The sequence below is a fragment of the Brachyistius frenatus genome, unplaced genomic scaffold, assembly GCF_029030835.1.
Source record: "Brachyistius frenatus isolate BFR_SWC_R1_liver_20210118 unplaced genomic scaffold, ASM2903083v1 Contig_26, whole genome shotgun sequence".
Classification (NCBI taxonomy): Eukaryota; Metazoa; Chordata; class Actinopteri; family Embiotocidae; genus Brachyistius; species Brachyistius frenatus.
The window spans coordinates 1,335,252-1,350,293 of record NW_027210625.1 but is presented as its reverse complement, the minus strand read 5'-3'; the positions used below and the strand labels follow the sequence as shown (position 1 = coordinate 1,350,293).

The 15,042-nt window shown below is 42.1% G+C and overlaps 1 protein-coding gene across 3 annotated transcripts in view; it reads right to left on the bottom strand.

Moving 5' to 3' along the window:
• Nucleotides 1-10,440, bottom strand: part of LOC138620753 (interleukin-1 receptor accessory protein-like 1) — a 229,325-nt gene extending 218,885 nt beyond the window's left edge. For all 3 annotated transcript variants that reach the window (XM_069698220.1, XM_069698219.1, XM_069698221.1), the window contains exon 1: nucleotides 9,950-10,440. The gene's annotated coding sequence lies outside the window, so the exon portion shown is untranslated. The remainder of the gene's footprint in view (nucleotides 1-9,949) is intronic.
• Nucleotides 10,441-15,042: the final 4,602 nt, after the last annotated feature.

Below are 15,042 nucleotides of genomic sequence, written 5' to 3'. Positions count from 1 at the left end.
ATCCAGCCACAATACACCGCCACAGCTGGCTTTATCTCCATCAGGGTGTTGAGGTCACGCAGTCCCAATTCATCCAGCGCATACAAGCTGGCAGGTCTGAACGAACGACAGCATTTAAAGCCGTGGGAGGGAGAATGGGTTGACACATGCACAGCACCCAAGAGGTGGACGAGCAACCAAAAGAATGTCTGTCAGATGCTGACATTCCTCCCCCACATGTTCTATGTTCCTTTAACAGTCAGTTAGTCAAGGTAACATATATTTAATGCCTTTTTTTTAATTTTTTTTTTTTATCTCCCCATGAGATTATTAACATGTTGTTCCAAAGCCCTCTGCTCCTCTGAATCAGGAAAGATGTACAACTCAACTCAACAAATGACCAAATAAACGTCTAGTCTGCAGAATTCAACTCTATTATTAGCCGTTAGCTCTTCATTTGGCCTCAATAGTTCCAAGGCCACGTGAAGCGACAGAAACCGCTCTCTGTACACGGCAGATGCACCGTATAATTTATACTTTATATTTTTGGTCTCGGGAGCTGCAGGCCACCAGTCAGGTGGAGAAAACCACTTGCAATGAATTCTATGGACACGCGCACACACACACGCACACATGCATGCACACATATACAAAGTGTCTTTGCGGTCACGTCCGATTCTTAGTCCCATTCCCTGAGCTGCCTGCTAACTAGATTCTTTATCCCGCCTGGCTGTCAGGGAAATAAGGATGACATTAAATGAACGGAGCTCTCTCTTTGGATATTCCAGGCCAGGGCTAAGAGGACCGAGGGAGAGCCTGCTGGAGTTTCTAAGAGGACGAGGTGAAAGGGAAGGCAAGATGAATGAGAGTAAAAAAAAAAAAAAAAGGGAGGAGAGGGTGAGGAGAAGGCTACCATGAGGCAGTATCATGTGATTGTGCCAAGCAGCACAAAGAGAAGCTAATAACTGGGGAATATTTGGGTAACTGTAGATTTATATTCAAAATATCCCCAATTTGCATCGCAGTAATTAACATCAGAGAGTTACTGAGTTGTCTCTATAAATTGTGTTGATGTGATTTAAAACATCATGCCAATTTATAGCGTCTACACAGCAAATTTGCCAGTGTAAGTTTGTCAAAACAGAGACAATTATAGGGCTGTCAGAGAGTCGTTGGTTCTCTCACAGATGCTACGGGCAGTAAAACTGCTCTTCAAACGGTCTACAACTTTCAAATGAACTTTGAATATGGATTTATAGCAGCACAGCAGTGATGATTCACACGCTGAAAAATAAAATGTGCCACTTTTTCTGCGGATGTCCGATGGTGTCGACGGTAAATGTGGTCAATTAAAAAAAATTCTTCGCACGTCTCGGGAAGCGTCTGCAAAAACCCGTCACTCCTTCGGCGTCGGTGTTGTCATTTGACTTGTACAGGGGTGTAGTTGGTGGCTGCAGGAACTCCAGTTTAACTGGTAAAGGTCACCAGAGGACGTGCTCCGGAGGATCTCGTCACTTGCACTGCAACTGACGGCGTTACCCGCAGTGAACATGGCATTCCATCTCTTTTGATCTACACAAACAATATTGTCTTGAGGCCTCCTGTTTTTTGGGTTGTTTTTTTTTGATGGATGGGTGCTACAAAGGAGCCCAAGGGTTTTGTGTCAGAAGCTCCCGTGCAATGCGTCCTGGTACGTGTAGGCCCGACTGGCACGTCTCTGTGAGCGTAGAAATGTAGACAAACTCTTCTTGGTCCATGTGGCACACAATGAGGAATCTCTTGCTTCATTTGACTTGTGTCGTAGAATTCGGCTGCAAGTAAAACTCAAGTGCACATCTTTCTTCCCCCCCCTTGGTTTCATCTTGATGTCAATCCAAATCTCAAACACGGTCAGTGTTCAAGGTTTGAAATGCGATCCACCTTAAGAGGAAGCTCGCAATAGCACTGACTGACACTTGTAAAACCTTGTGGTGCAGGGTTATCTCAAGTCTAACATTAGCTGCGTCTATCTATAGCAGCAGTAGGTGCAGGTGTAGAAAGAGAAAATGCTAAACAAAAATGAAAAACTCCTCAAGCTTAGGTGGAAACTTCCAATGGCAGCAATTAGATATTCAGAGGCTGAAGCTGCTTCTCTCTTTATCTCTCTCACACACAACGTCGAACACACATTTTTTACTCAGCACCTAAATTTAAATCTGTGACACTGAGACTGATCTGCTGCTGAACCGATGAGTCTCCAGCTAACTCTACAGTATGCTAATGCTATTCATTGGAGAGCATCAAAGTCTGAGTTCTTCAAGGAGCTCTGACTTTAAGAAAGTGTAAAAAAAAAAAAAAAAAAAAAACACCGCATATTTTACAGTATAACAGCAGGAAGAGATTTAATTGGGTGCATCTTTAAATGCAGTCGACATCCTCGTATGACCGAGCGACAGATTAAAGAGAAATATTAATCGCAATCAATAAAATGGTTAACTTAAATGTTCTTGAACCATAAAACTGCAGAAATTAAAAACCTACAAAAATGAGAAATAATGCCCTGGCAGATTTTTGCAGTTTGCCAAATCACTTGAGCCGAATGTGCCATCTTGTCAGAGCAGCAGAACCGTGGGCTGATTTAAGGGGGAATGAAAGAGGATTGTCAGATTATTAACACAAGTTAATAAGCGCCTACCCTACAGCAACTGGAATCATTAAGGCTGCGAAACATTTATCTCGCTGATTTAAAAAAAAAAAAAAATCCAAAAATCAAATCAGTTACTTGGAAGAATCAGCTTGAGCGAAAAGCACAGCAAATGCACATTCCAGCCGGCAGCAAGAAAACAAACAAAGCCTTTGAACAAATTATCAGTCTTTCTTCTAACAAACAATGTGCTTGAAATTGTACAGTCAATTGATCTGACTGTGTTTGTAGCGGTGGTTGATATTGCTTGGAAGTACTTCAGCGTTCATTATTGATGAATACACAGTGCAAAGGATAATAATGGATGTGCAGATGTGAGGCCTGCGCCTTTCAAATGAATTGATTGAAATAGACTATACGCTACAAGGCAATCTGTTTCATGGGTAAATAAAGCAATGCCCACTCCCCACAGGACAGGTGCACTCAGCAAATATTTGTTTAAATACACTGCATACAGCAAAATCACATGTACACACAGTCACACACACACACACACACACACACACACACACACACACACACACACACACACACACACACACACAGCCAATGTGGAAACTATTTGTCTTAAGTGCATCTTTTCTCTGAAAATGTCTGTTACATGTCTGAACTTAACAGCCCCGCAAGCAAAAATAAACGTAAGAGCTCAGGCGAGCAGACATGCTGTAGCGACCACTGAGAGCTGAGCGGCGCAATGCAAATAAGCTTTCACACAATAACAGACGACCCACATCTCCATGCTCGGCAGCCGAGATTCAATATCGGAGGACGAGAAGTGCTGCGTCCCCAGGCCCATTCTGGTAAAGTGGCCCATAAATCAAGGACCCTGTTGAGAGCCGGTCTCTGTGGGTCTGGTCCGGGGTGGGTGGAACAGAGCGGTGCACTGGCTGGGAAAAAGGCAGACCGGTAAACCCCCCTCTCCCCTCCCACAGCTGCAACACAAAGGGTGTTTTAGCTGCATAAAATTATGACCATCATTAGCCAAACTGCGGATTGGATTATTACCGAAACTGTTATGTTTAAATACATAGATGATGCCGTGGCTCGGCCATGGGTGTAACGTAAGTGGGTTAAACTGTCTGTACAGTACCTTTTAATGGTTATTGTTCTTACATTTCAAACCTCAATGTAGTAATGAGTGCTGGAAAATGGAGACAATCATAGGAAATGACTTGAAAATTAGCTGACTATAGCTTCCTGGCATCGGCTCTTACTGAAGCCAAAGAAAATGCAGGGTCATCCAACAATGAAACTTCACTTGGCTCATCTTCAGCCAAAATACAATGCAGGCTTTGAGGGTATATTTGTCAAGTGAAAAGCAGACTTCTTGTATTGCAATCTGCAAAACTGAGGATACCATTTCAAGCACGAAATGGTCAATATACATACGTAAATAAATATGCATGCAGTAATGTAAAATAATAAATAGTGAAGACATACTAACATATAAAAGATCAAAATAAAGGTAGAAAAAAATATGACACAAAGGCGCAAACTATGTGTGTATTAGCTGCAACTGACCAGACCCGTCTCATGTTACAAAGCACTATGTCGTGTCAGCCATGTGATGCGTGTGACTTCAAAACTCTGGATTGAATTTCACCTTCTTACTTATAATCATAGCAACACACTCACACATATGCTGCAGGTCCTAACATTTGACCATGTCAGCAAACAAACACTCAGTAGTTTATCATGAGGAGTAAATTGAGATCACTGACACGTGGATGATGAATTATCATCATGTTGTATCACTGCTGACAGAAGTAATATCACATTACGTTGATTTAGTAACATCTAGCAAAGACTCATAGCTGGATTGTCATGTGATGTACGGGATTTGTTACTATTTCAGGGCCTTAAAGTGGGAGCTAATATGGAATCATTTCACATCATCTGCCTGTATTTGTTCTGATGAAGTCCACCCGGCCTATCTCGCGCTCCAGGCAGGTTGAAATAGATGTACAAAATTAGCTGTAAATACTATGTTGCCCCGGGTCTCATGTGAAGTGGCTAATGACAAATGACAAATGAAGAACTGCTAATGAAGCGCTCCTTGATTTCACTCACTATTAATCCCTTGACGTAGCTGTTCTATTTAAGCTGCTGCCTGGCTCGGAGGGGGAGAACTCGGCGCAAACACTCAGCATTCCTACTGAGGGTACCCGTGTGTGCACTCACACGGTGCAGTCTATGCAAATAGCTGTGCTCATGTCTCCCACTCAAGCAAATGCGGTATATAAAAGTATGAGCCTTCTCTTTTAGGGAATACAGAGGAGCAGTTGCTGAGACCACGCCATCCTAAATGGGTATATAAAGGGCTCTGCTGAATTCTCTGAATATCTCAACACCAGCCACTTAGAGCACAGGTCAAAGTGGGAATACAGATTGGTAGTTGTGATGGTGTTTTGATAACATTAGACGGCCATGTCTCTTCTGGTAAGCAGTTATCCTGCAAAATAATGCAGTCTGGCGTCTCTATTTTCTGCCAATTGGCATCTTGTGCGATTCTTTATCTCCACGCCAACGTATGGAATGTCACAACAAAGCCTTCATGAATGAGTAAGCACAGATCCGATGAAGAGAGGAGGGGAAATGGGAGGAAAAATTGCTCATTTTGTTTCCCCTGGCATGCAATTTCCATCCTCTATCCACATCTCTCTAAAAGCTATCTAAAAGACATCAACTTCATCTTTTCCAGGCTGGATGGGTCTCAGAGGATCACCTCCAGACATGGCACAATGACAGTGGGGCTGCAAAGGAAGGATGAAAATAATAATTCTGTCCTCTTGCTTATAGCAATGGGCTTCTCATTCTGCTGCTGATTAAAAAGCGTGGAGAAAAAAAACATTATTTTTAAACGTCAGTTGCCTCGAGCAAAGAAAAATACGAGGTTGAGGTAACTGATCACACCTCAGATGGCCGTTTCATCAGAGGGAGAGCAACAAGAGTATTTCACCGCCTCCCTCTTCATTTTAGCTGTTACAATTGACCAGCACAACATTTAAGCTTCGGGGCATGCTACACTGTGGCTGACCCGAATCCTTTTATTTTCTGCTGTAACAAATGGGAAAATAAACGCTTCTAAATTGCATTTGATTCTGGTCAACTTTATGCTTTGATCCCCAGCTAAGACGCACACATTCAAACACAAGATAGCGTGCGTATGCTTCATTTTAAGAGCGATGGAAAGAGACAGTTAGAAATGATGCCATTACCATTGTTTTATTAGGGTATCAGGCACTTCTCTGTTAGAATAGGAATGCCATTACATGCAGAGAGTAAATAAAGCTAGAATGGCGGCGGCCGACACTCGGCTCAGTTCCCCTCCATACATGAAGGCATTCAGATCAAGCTCACAAAAAAAAAAGAAGAAAAAAAAAAAGAGCAGCCGTGAAAGTGATTTGCAGGGAAGAACGTTCTTTACGACACCTCTCTGCTGAATAGCAGCCGGAAAGAGTGAACCCAGGGCTCGACTGCCACAGACCGAATGGGGGAGAGGGGGCGATTTTGAAGGCCATTTATTTTTCCATGCGGCCTCGTCTCCCATCAGCATGCGACCGTGCTTGCAGAGTTCTTTGAAAGGGAATTGACGGTTGATGTTCTTACCACTAGAGACCAAACCCCGCTACTTCTGTTCAGCCCTTTGATCTGACCTCAACCTACACGATGGTGACACAATTATAAATATGGACCGCTTTGCTCTAGAAGAGGCGCAATCCACTTGAAGAAGTCTGAATGTGTATCCATGGAACAAATTCTGAATAACACAATGGATAATAGTAACTATGAACATTATATTTCTTCTGGAAAATCAGTTTAGAAAGTGTCCATGGGTAAAATACCCAAACAGACATGTCTGTTTTTGGCATATAAAAAAAACAAACAAACATGACTTCTCACAAATACACAACTAATTTGTCCCAACTCAGATTATAAACTTTGGCTGCAATAGTCTAAGTCTAAAACATACCGAAGGGACGGCTACAGTAGTCTTAACCGGCAACAAAATCTGACAACAGACCATCTCGCAGTGTGCTGTATATTGTCAGAACGCCAATCAGGAGCATGTTCACCAAAATCAGGAGATTCTAAGGCTGTCATTAATGACATTTGAATGAAGTATAGATCATTTTGTCTACTAATTAATTCACCCAGGAAGTCAAAGCCCATTACAAATTTTAACAACCCAAGATTACATTTCCAGTTGTATTTTTTTTTTTTGTCCCACTGGCAATCCAAAATCCAAACAAACTCAATTTGCAGAACAAATCCTCACAGCAGAGAGGCTGACGCAGGGACTGTTGGGCTTTTTATGGTTCCTTATTCAATTTCTGTCAGTGAATTAATCAATTAATCTCAAATTCGATCTGCCAAACAAATATTAAAACAGACAAATCTGTCTGTAATACTTGTCTCAAATTACAGAATCCACTTTCTCTCTGCTTTGTTAATCGATAAGTGCTACACTTGATTTAAATTACAACAAATTTGTACATGCATGTCCACAAATTTGTTATATTCCTTAAAATTTCCCAAGGAAAGGGAAGCCCAAGGAGTCCGGGGATAAATCAGAGAGGGCTCCAGATAATTTATATGATGGAAAAGAAGAAACAAAACATTCTCTGCTACATGAAATTAAAGTCATTTTACAACTCTTATATATTCTATACAGTCTCAACTCCTTCAGGCCTCGCCGCGGGTTCACAAACCAAACAGACCACATGTAGCTGCCTGAGAGAAAGATTTCCTTCTGTGTTCTGCAGTCACGATTCCTCTTTGAATGGGCAGGCCAACACGCCCAGCCATATCGTTATCTACCTGATCTACCATACTTGTCAATTCATGACATGATGGCTGCAACTAAAATAAATAGCTTTGAATCAGATCGATGGCCCAGTGATTGCGATGGAAAATGGAACAAGGAATGGGGAAAGAGGAATCTCATCTTCAGGGGAATTGGATTTTCAAAAGATTTAACTGAGAGCACGTCTGTTATACATGTAGTCCACAGCTTCTAATGCTCGGATTTCACAACAGTCAATAACTCTGCACAGCAGTGCCAGGCAGGAATATGGAAGGCGCTTCAGCCGGAGTCCAACATTTGTCATATTTCCACACGTGCACAGTCTCACACATAAACACACAAGCTCAATCACCTCTCTGCATTTCCATTTCTCCCCCCTCGAGTCTTATTAATGTCATTTAATAGCTATGATGGAGGTGGCCTCGTCTCGGCTTCCTCCAACATGCTTGCTCACAAATCCTCGTCAATTGTTCCAATCACTCCTCACACAGAGCCAATATTCTATCGTGAGACAACCCTTATTTCCCACCGCATTAATGAACTCTTCCATTTGAAAGCCTTTGACTTGTCCGCCCCTTGATTGCAAAGCCGGGACCAATAGGCCTTGGTGGCAGCTCCTTGAAAATTAAAAGTATCAATCAAGACAGGAGGGAATAATAACACACCTGATGTTTCCAGAACCGTCTGTCGACCAGAGAGAACATTGTGAGACAAACGGGGTCAAGTGGCAAATCTCAACATGCCTGTCGTGGTTTATTTGAGCTCATTGTAGTGCAGGATTGGGGAGTTTGCCTCATCAAAATGACACCAAACGTTCATTTGATTTTATATGAAACATCAACATGTTGCTGACACCGCATATAACACGTAATTTATTATACTGAATAAACAATATCCACTGCATGCAAGTATTTCAAAACTGTGCAGCTTTAACAGTCAATCGTGGTAATTCACCTGGAATTCAAATGATCCGTCAACGTACTTTTACCGCTGATGAAGGATCCCAAATGATCACAAACCCAACGAAACAACATCTTTAATTGTACTTTAACAATGTCCTTTAAGCCTGCACTTAAAGCAGAAGAGGGATTCAGTTCTGCTGGGTAAACTTGACCAACATAAAAACGGTTCCAATGCTGGATGACATAATCTCTGTCTAAATCAATTTCTGCGTGAGAGCACTTGACTCAGCTCAATATGTAGCTGCAGGGCTTCCGTTAAGTGGCTGCTGCCAATTACCTATTAATTCATGTGGTGCTGGTTGCTCCTGTGGCCGAGCTCAGCCCCAGATGCTGGAGACGAACAAAGATGTTAACGAACAGAACACCAGAATCCGTGCACATATCACCCGAAGCGTCAACAAGAAAATGAATGGTTTTGAGCAGAGCATGGTGCAAGGAGACTTCAGAGCAAGCAGGACAAAGAAGAGCAAATGTTACTGTTGACAAAATTAGACCACAGATAAAGGAGCTGACCGAACATAAGGATTACACTGGCAGCAGGCCTTGGCCTTCGCAGGTTCGGGTTTGTAATGAATTTACAAAAAGACGCATCTCCGGAGCAGCTGTTGATAAAACGGTGACACACAACTTGCAGGGCTACTTCTGTAACTCATCTGGAGTGGGTCAAGAGTGAGAAGGGAGATTTTATTTCAAGCCAGCGTCTGCTCTGACTTTACATCAGTATCACTTCCTGATTCCCAAATATGCTAAACTGGCAAACCCCTCTCTGGTCAGAGCCAGAGTGGAGCTCCAACATCCATCTGGACAATCATACGCCATCATCCATCCAAGCAGGGGAGGGAAGCAAGGGAGAGGAGAGGAAATACCAGCAAATACTGGAGGAGAAGCACACAAGACAGCTGACTCGCCAAGCAATCACTCAGCAGAAATTATTTCAAATAACTATGCCCGGGTCCTTCTCGCCTTCCTCCTCTGACGCACGAGCGCGCGAGCATGTGTGTGCATCCACCAACCCGCGCGCGCGCGCGCACGCATGCACACACATTCACACATACGCACACTGCTGACGCACCGGAGCGATATGCAAATGAGAAAAAAGAATGCGTAAAATGTACAGTACGTCTTAACTGGCCCACTAATGGTTCTGCCTGATGATTTAGGTTCACACTAAAGAAAACAGAAGACTTGAGCAGTCCACTTCCACTGCCGTACTGCAGCCGTGAACAGTTCCACTGAGGCTCCGTCCGCAACTAAAGCAAAAAGAGCGACCGGGATTCATGCGTAACTGAGGGGAGAACATGTTCTCCAAATGCGCATTTAAGTGCCGCATATTAGAGGACCGTGGATCCATTTGTTCTGTTGCAGCCCGTCGATAAGTGGGGGATGTATATCTGTGTATATGGAACGTCAGTCAGTGCCAACATTAATCTTGGGTGCCGAGAACCTGGTTAACAGATATCCACAGAGGGCAGCACGGTCCAACTTTGGCAACGTAAATAAATGATAAATGTAACTTACCCACAAGCAGTTTCCAAATGATAGCGTGCACTCTGCTGTCAGTTCTGATCGCCCCACACCATCGCGGTGTATCAGTCTGGTCCGGTCTACAGAGGAAAGCAGAAACGGGTTTGTTTAAAAAAAAAAAAAAAAAAAGAAAAAAAAAAAAAAAGAAGAAGAAGAAGAATGAATTCCAGCTATGAAATAGTCCACTTCTCCAAAAACGCAACGTCTGTCCCAAAATTACATATTGCCAGTCGTCGCTGGCACAAATCGGAGCGCAAAAACACCTGCAACCAGTCACTTTCAAACAGCAGGGGAGAGCAAAACGAAGAAAATCATGAGTGATCAGGGGAATGGTCGACGGAATCAATGAAGGACAATATAAGAAGAGGCAATTAGTCTGATTATCCTATTAAATCAGTTGCTGAGCCGCTCACAGCCACACAGCCGCGGCAGGTGAGCGCAGCTTCAAGCACGACTACACGAGCGCAAAATTCCAAAGTGATGTACAGAAAAAAAGACACATCAGATGCTCTCTCTCTCTCTCTCTCTCTCTCTCTCAGTGCGCCGCGGTGACAACGCGAGATGCGTCAAGTGCGCATGAATGGGCTACAACAGCATAGGATGTGAGGAGATTTACCATTAAAATAAAAGCACACGCAGATGACAAGGTTTGGATTAAATGAAATGAGGCTAAAGGCGCATCGTCACTAAATAATAACGTATTTGTATTTACACTGAGCCTCATTAAATCCGACATAACAATTGCAGCATATAGTATGGGTGTGTTTGGCTACAAGCTTCTGTTTATTTCTGACAGGTTTGTATTTTCACTGCTTCCTTGTTTACTCTTTGGTATTGAGGGCTGCTCAATACAGACCTATTTTCCTGGACGGCTTTTATTTTGAAAAGCATATCAAAAGATGGGGTTTTCTTCCTCTGTCTGCCTTGACTGCTCTCTTCCAGTCAGACCCTGCGTTCCTCTGGAGTCTTCAACCTCCTCCACATGGCGCACTGGCGACACCGTCCCAGCAAAGGCACATGAGAATAATCATCATCAGCACGCACTTGTTTCAACAAATAAGATTAAAAAAAAAATTTTAAAAAAAGGGGGAATACTTTAATGTGCTCATAAGGACAGAGTGCAGACAGACAGGCAATGCGGTGCAGTTTACGTTTGAGGATAGATGCACTGCCGCCCAATGGAAATAACTGAGAAGGTCTGAAGTACACTGTAAAAATGTTCTGCTGAACAAGTCACTGAAGTCTCAGCAAGATATTATTGTAACAGACCCAACATTTTTGGCAATAGATTTAAACTTCAGACAAAATCCGTATCCCTCATAGGACATAGGGATGCCCACATTTCTAATAGTGATTATGCCCACAAAATTAAACAATTCGAAGGATATGTGATCATAAAAAACACATTTTTATTAACATTTTACTGCATTACCACCAATTTATTATTAATGTTATTTATTTTGCTTGAGTATTATCTATTATTATTCATCTTTTATCATCTTAACTATCCATCCTTTATTGTGGTCCTATTAAAATCAACTTTTTGGGTGGATCTATTGGTTGTTTGCTGTACATTAGCTTGTGATCAATTTTAACATCCTACATTTTGTCCATTGTTTGTAAAGTACTTGTAAAGCATTTGATTTGTTTGGAAGAAACGGATGGTTTGAGTGATTAATAAAACCAATCATTTTAAAGGTTCAGTAGTTACAGAAATCTCCTGTGTTTTATGGGAATTTAAAAAGCTGCTTTAATACTGCAGAAAAATGTAAAAGTACAAAAGACAAAAGCCAGCCGACAAATCCCCATTTAATTATGCACCGCTATGTGTGACCTCGCTCCAACCATACCTTCATCTTCAACAGAAAATTGTCTAATTGCTCCATTACCACAAAATTTGATTTTATTCTACTCCACCATGGTCAGTTTATGGAGACAATCATGTTTTTATTACATTTAAAAATGGGGAAAAAAACATGTTCTGAATGCACTGACAACCAGGACCCTAATAATAAATGTAACCGACATTAAAAATAGAACTAGAGGTCTTAGTTGAACTCATAATGTATTAAATCCACATCTAACATCAGTATTCATTCCATTTTATCAATATTTATTGCCACCTTTTTTCCTGTTTAGTATTAACTACATACTAAGACGAATGTGATGAGTGTGGTGAAAAGCCTGGAAGGATTTCATTCTGCACAGCTCAGGTATTATGAGTATTTATGAGTAACCAAGGATTCACATCCAACAGGGGAGAGACAAAGCCCTGAATCACTAAAGATGATGAATGGACAGTAAGGCTATCTCGCTTTCTTCCACATCTGCGAAGGTGTGATCCGGCTTAAGGACTTATAAGGTAAGCAGGCTTCCGTGTTGGTCAGCCAGCCTGTAAAGAAAAAAAAAATAAAATAAAATAAAATAGGGACTCGTTTGATTTCCCCTTCTCTGGGCTACCCCTGTCAAGGCTTTGGCCTCTGGCACCGGTCTTCTGTGAGACGAATTTCGATGAGGGGAGGGCTTTGAGGAGGAGAAAAAAAACACCCTTCCCGGACTGAAAATGTGCACTTGTGAGCTTTCTTTGTCATATACAGATCCTGATGTGAATAGAGGTTCCTTAATGAGCAAAGAAGTGGACAAACACTGCATTGATTCGCCCCTCTATTCGAGGTTTGCGTCCGCAAATGCCCTCGACTCAATCAACTGGTTAGTGTGTAACTTGGAGGACAACTGTCTAGTGAAGGTTGATTGTTTGCTGCATTCTTTTTCTGCCAATTTGAGGACTTGGGAGACAGTCTGGACGAGCAGTGCTGTGGTGTTTTGGAATATTTGGACATATTCTTCATCTATCTGACGTGTTTTAAAGTAAACTCCTCGAACGTCTTCGTAGTACATTTGGATTGCTTAGTTCTGCTCCTCCACAGGTTAATATGGCTTAATGAATCACTCTCAAATCCCAGTTTCTGAAATCAAAAGCACATCATCGCTGAGCACAACACAAGGATGTTTTTAACCTTCTCAAAAGCCGACAATTTGGGTATACATTCCCACTTGACAGCATCACTTTATACTGTTCCAATTAAAAATGACACATCCACTGATGTGAAAAACATGTCATGGGTTCCAACAAAATCATTATGAAGGTGAAACTCAGTTTATGAAACTTGTATTTTAAAGATATGGACTCAAAATTGTTGTGAAACTTTGAACGATTGATTGAAACTGATCATTTGAGGTTGAGTTTTCTCTTCCAAGCGTGCAGACGTTGAAATTTGGAATGAAACTCTTCATCAAGTTGGGATAAAAAATAAAAAAAACTGTTCCTCACTGACTTAAGTAAAAGCTTTGAAAATGCTACAGTTTCCGCAATAAATAAATGAATAAAAAGGCAGTCAGATCTTAAAGTGGAATATGTTAAAAGGAGCTGCCAGCGCTTGTGTAAACCTGTTTCGGTATGTTGTGTGTGATGGTTCTCTCTCTGGGTGATGGAGACATGCTGAGACGAGGACAAACGTTCTTAGTGCGTCCTGTTTAATGACTCGAATGAATACGCATGTAACTGTGAAGAACAAAAGTAATATCGTAGCAACTCATTAAGAAACTAAGCTCAGATACTTTGTAAAAACAAAAAGGAGTGCACTGTAAAAAAAAAAAAAAAATTTAAACTATTGATAATTAATTCAGATATTTGACCGAAAATCACCTGAATGAGCTGATTATTGCAGAAAACAGGTGAAATCCTCAACTTTAATTGGCTGAATTATTGTCAAAGGTGCCACCAAACAGACCTTGAGAGAGCTTTGAGATTTTAAATGTACAATATGTGTGTTATTCATGAAACTCAATTGTCCCCTTAGCCTTTCTCTTCTGTTTATTATGTCAAATGTAATATTATTCCTTGTGCTAAAGTGAGCGGAGCAGGAAGAGCCCACTGCAGCAAATTAGAAAGGCACAACCATATGTCCCTGCCCTGCTTCCTCAGCTGCATCAAGCTCATTTGGACTGGAGTGAATCAGGCATCACTTTGTGAGATGGACTGTTTTCAGAGAAGGCTACAGATTTAATTGGGGTAATGAGGTCACTGGAGGAAGCCTCGAAGCCCTTCTCCAATTACTGCCTACCAAACACGGAGCACCAAACGGGACCGAGCGGAGAACATCTCAACATGACAAAGTTATTACAGTGCAGCACGCAGATTAACAAAGCGTGACCCTTCCTGTTCAACAAATAATGCACGTTTTAATTTGTTCCTGCGGTTGAATAATGATACGGGATACAGAGTGAAAAACAGAGGACCGGACGTTTTCATGTGAACCTTTCACAGAGAGCAAGTTTGCACGCGTTGCACTCTTTTTCTAATTTGCAGCAGAAGGAGGACTTAACCTCTCTCGCTGAGATCTTACATGTGCATGTGTTGTTTTTTTTGGGGGGGGGGGGGTGATGTCATCACGCAGCCGATGCATAATTTACTGCTCATCTCCGATTCAGTTCAGCTCCCCAGAGGAGATTTAATGGGATACGACTTGACGCAAGTTCGACTGTGATAAACACAGAATCCACACTGCTCCCACCGAGGTCCGTGTTTTGGACATTTCAGGGGAAACCATTGCACCATTTTCCAGTTCTGAAATGTTAATTAGACAATTCAAGGCGATTTAGTTTGTAAACATATTTATGTCCCACATTACTATAAGATGTCTTTTCAAGACCACCAGACAAATATAGGAAACTAGTTGGAGGTCCCAGCAGTCCAGCTTGTGGCACACAGATCAGTTTGAGGTATTGTTTCAGCACAAAACATATTCTGACTCTATGTCATGTCTCTTTCAGCATGCGGTGGGGGGGGGGGGAGAGAAACACATCGGCTGCTGAGAAGTACCAACAGACCCCTGCTGCACACAAACAAAAGAGGGACCAGACAATTTGTGCATGATGGACAAAGATTTCTCTGACAGTAGAAAATCTCCATGTCATGTCAGCTGCGGGAGTCCATTTACCGCCTGCAGCATGGGACGTTCGACTGGGGAGCGAGGCATTCATACAAACATTTGTTCCTTTGTTCGGGCTTTTTGTGCCGCTCGCTG